Below are 4,716 nucleotides of genomic sequence, written 5' to 3'. Positions count from 1 at the left end.
CCTGATGCCGTGACCCAGCCTGGCCTCACTGGGGACATGGGCTGGGGTGCAGCCAAGTGTCCCCCGGTCCTACAGGGTCCTCTTTGAAGCCCCAGGCAGGCAGTACTACACAGGGACGAGGGACTTGCCAGGGTCCTACAGCCCAGCAGCCTGGAAGCCAGGTCTTTGGGAATCCAGACCCTGCACTCTCCCGCCCTGTGTCCTAAGGGCGGGACAGACTCCCCTCGTCCTGGGAGTCCCAGCTTGCGCCCAGGCCTGGCGCCCACCAGGTTTTCCCCTGCCCTGGAGTGCCCTCTGGTGGGCCTGCTGGGCATTGTCAGAGAGGAGGCGGAGGAGCGGGGACGGCTGCGGATGAAGAGCGGCGGGAATCCGGGGGCCTGGGGGAAGACCTCCGGTTTCTGGGGAGGCACCGGTGTCACTGCACCACTGTGCAGAGGGAGCCTGGGACCGCAAGGCCGGGACGGGAGCCCCGCACTCAGGGTCCGCGTTCAGGGTCTGGTCTTGAGGTGGACATGGGGTCAGTGGGGTCCCAGGAAGGAGCTTTCAGTGCCCCGAGGCCCTGGATATCACCAGCCTCGCCTCAGAACTGCCCCGGGTCCTTGTCTCACAGGAATCCAGATCATCCTTCGCAGGGGACGTTGTGGACTCCAGCCCGGGGCAGCCCACTGGCTGGCTTGCAGGCCCCCTCACCGCACTGCCCAGCTGCCGACCCTCAATCGTGGTCCTGCCTCTACCCACCAAGGAGAGACGGACCCCTCCCCACCCACGGAAAAGAGGTCCGATGACTCCGGGACTGAGAAGGGTGCCCTGAGGTCACCTAGCACCACACCCCTCCCCCCATCGCTTCCGTGGAAAACGGAGAGCCGAGGGCGGGTCCTGTCCAGGGCCTAGAACATGATGACGGCCCATCCAGGTTCCAAACTGCACCCAGGGGGTGAAGAAGAGATCTTCCTCTTCTGGATTCTCTAAATCAGCACCACTACCAACAAAAACACCACCATTACCACCACTTCCTCCACCACCAACCCCCACCTCCGTCACCGCCGACCCCCCCCACCTCCGTCACCGCCGACCCCCTCACCACCAACCCCCCACCTCCGTCACCGCCGACCCCCTGGCCCAGGACCTTCCTGGAAGCTGCGCCTGAAGAGACAGACAGACACTGTGCAGTGTGTCCAGGCTGAGATGGGAAGGCAGAGGGTGTGTGCAGGCAAAGGAAGGGAGCATCTACGGTTACGTGGGACAACCAGGAGGGCTCCTTGGAGGAGGTGCCAGCCACCTCAGTAAGCTGAAGAGGAGTCTCCTGGTGAGAAGGTTGTGTAGGAGGGTGCTCTAGGCGATGTGCCCCAGAGAGAGCATGGGGGGTCTTTAGGGAGAAAGGGCGATGGTAACCAGGGCTGGAGCTCCGTGCAGGTGGGTTTGATGGGAGTGGGTGCGCTCCTGGGAGCCCCAGGGAAGTGCCTGCAGGGGCCCTATGGGGGCAGGGCAGGCCCTATCACCCCATTTTAGAGCAAAAGACGGAACCTCCTGGGAGAAGTCCACTCACCCAGTGCTGGTGTGAAGCCAGTGCCCGTGTGGCCCCATGTGTGGCTCTGCAGGCTTTGCTCCTGCTCACCTTGGTGCTGTCCTTCAGCCAGGAAGATGGTTTCTTGGACTGTGTCCCTGGCTCACCCTTTAGTGCTCAGCAATGGCTGTCCTCCTCCAGGAAGCCTTCCCTGAACACCCCTGTCTGGTGCATGTTTTTTTCAAGCGCTCAAAGGCAGAGCCACCTCTGATTTCTCCCCAAGACCCTGGGGCCTGGCCAGCATGGCCTGGCCATCAAACACAGTTGATGCCACCCCTCACTCTCCTGCTGTCACCAGTCCTGGCAAATGAGTCCCCGGCCCAAATGGGTGAGGCTGGAAGCTTGCCCATGCTTTCCTTGCTGGGATGTAACTGCAGGCCCCTCTGTGTGTCCCTCGTGTGGCCTTTTCCATGCCCGCCTGGCCTGTTCTATGGGTCCTGGTGGGAGTGGAGGAAATCTCAGATCTCAGAAAGTCTGTGGCTCTTTCTCTGGGCTTTTATCTTATTTTTTAGAGACATAATCTCACTCTGTCATCCAGGCTGGAGTGCAGTGTCATAATCTCAGCTCATGGCAACCTCCGCCTCCCAGGTTCAAGCGATTCTCATGCCTCAGCCTCCTGAGTAGCTGGGACTACAGGCGTTCACCATCACACCCAGCTAATTTTTGTATTTTTAGTAGAGACAGAGTTTCACCGTTTTGGCCAGGCTGGTCTTGAACTCCTGACCTCAAGTGATCCACCTGCTTTGGCTTCCCAAAGTGCTGAGGTTACAGGCGTGAGCCACCACACCTGGCCTTTCTCTGGGCTTTTAAAAGTTCCACCAGGGCTGGGTACTGTGGCTCAGGCCTATAATCCCAGCACTTTAGGAGGCTGAGGCGGGTGGATCACCTGAGGTCAGGGGTTTGAGATCAGCCTGACCAACATGGTGAAACACCATCTCTACTAAAAATACAAAAATTAGCCAGTTGTGGTGACTCACGCCTGTAGTCCCAGCTAGTTGGGAGGCTGAGGCACGAGAATTGCTTGAACCCGGAAGGTGGAGTTTGCCGTGAGCCAAGATCACACCACTGCACTCCAGTCTAGACAGCAGAGTGAGACCCAGTCTCAAAAAAGAAAGAAGAACAAAAGCTTCCACCACCAGAAACAGCCCTGCTGGATGGGTCCTGGGCAGTAATATATCTGCTCTCACATCTCAGTGGCCCGCAGTGTCCTATGACTACAGCACCAGGTGTGGGCAACACGTTTCAACGAGGTGCGCAGACAGCGCCCGGTAAGCTTTCGGTTTGACTTGTACATGTTTTAATCTCCTGGGATCTGGATCCATTTCCTCCTGGCCTGGCTGAATGAGAAGACCATATTTTAGCCATTTTCACTGGCGAGGAAATCAGTTTGATGTGTATGTCTGAGGCATGCCGATTTGCACCCTGATTCCCACCCTGCAAAATCTTTGCCATCTCAGCTCCAGTTCCTGAAAGGCGCGTTATCAAAGCCCCAAACCCTCCTTTTGTCAGGGACTCATATGTACCCATTTCCCACCAGGCAGGGAGGGCAAAGGCACCTTGAGTGCTCAGGGTGACGTGAAATGCAGCCAAGTGCATTAAAAGTGGGGAATGTTCAGGAGCGGCAGCTCTTTGTGGTCTCAGGAGGCCAGGAAGTAGGGCACATGGGCGGGACCCACCTTCCCGGAGGCTAGGCCCTGTTGCTGGCCTTGGCCTGGCTCTCACTGCCTGCTTCCACGGGGTTGTTCACCTATGCCCTCCACCCACCACCTCCCAAGGGACCCTGGCTGCCCACCTGAGGGTGACGGCTGGGCTGCCTCCGCACCTGCCATCTGCTCCCTCCCTTGGGCATAGCAACTCTGAAGAGCAGTCAGCCCCAGTCCAGGTGGGATCACTGCCAATGCGGCCTCCAAACTCCAGGCCATGCCCTGGTCTCAGCAGTTACTGTCACTCACTGGTTTAGCTGAACACTTAGCATGTGCCAGGCCCTCACTTAAGGCTTCATGTACCCAACGATCAAGGTGCCATGTGCCCTTTCACAGATGGGGAAGCTGAGGCCCGGGGTCACAGAGCCTGGTGCCCCACCGCCCCGGTCTCCTGACTCTGTCCCCAGCGCCCACTTTCTGTTCACCATGATCCCAGGACTGGCTGTGACAGCTCCCGAGGAGACCCCCAGCACCCTGCTGTGTAGACGGTGTCGCCTCCTTAAGCCTCCCGGTGATGTGGACATTCACCCCTTTGGATGAGGCCCAAACTTCCAACTCGGGTGACAGTGACACAACACACCCTGCAGGCAGCCCCTGGGGAGGAGGCGGGGTTACAGGTGCACTCAGGTTCGCGGGTCCCAGGCCTGTGTCTCGTGACCTCCGTGTCCTTACCTCCCCGTCCAGCCTGCCAGCCCCCAGAGGTGGGGACGTGTCTGTTCTCTCCACATCCCAGCACCTCACTCCAGACTGGAACATGATGGGTGCTCAGGAATGCCTGTCCAGTGTGGGGAAAAATGAACCCAGAACATGAGGATGCAAACGGGCCCCGCTTTACAGGCTCACGGGGACTCGGGGGATCCAGCAGCGGGGACAGGCCTGGCTCAGCAGCTGCTCACTAAGTAGGAGCTGTTATTATTATTTAAGTCCATTTTAATAGTCATCCCATCCCCCCACAAAACACACTCCAGGAGCCCCTTGCCAGGGCTCAGGGAAACTGTCTGTCCCCAGGGAAACACGGAAGTCATCTTTCCTTTCATAATCTCAGACCTAGGGTGACTCACCCTCTCTGCTCCCCGGGACTGAGGGGTTCCTGAGATGTGGCACTTCCAGTGCTAAAACTGGGAACATCTCAGGCAAACCACACCTAGATCTGATTCCATCATTACAGCCCACACTGGTCCACAAAGAGCACGGTAAGGGTAGGGGGCATGCTGTCTCCACCCACAGCAAACCCATCCATCCATCCATCCTGTATTAAACATCCATCCATCCATCCATCCAGTATTACACATATCCATCCATCCATCCATCCATCCATCCATCCATCCATCCATCCAGTATTACACATATCCAACCATCCATCCATCCAGTATTACACATATCCATCCATCCATCCATCCATCCATCCATCCATCCATCCATCCATCCAGTATTACACATATCCATCCA

This window comes from Sapajus apella, unplaced genomic scaffold (assembly GCF_009761245.1).
Source record: "Sapajus apella isolate SASKATOON/1434 unplaced genomic scaffold, GSC_monkey_1.0 scaffold123, whole genome shotgun sequence".
Lineage (NCBI taxonomy): Eukaryota > Metazoa > Chordata > Mammalia > Primates > Cebidae > Sapajus > Sapajus apella.
This window is presented reverse-complemented; position numbering follows the sequence as displayed.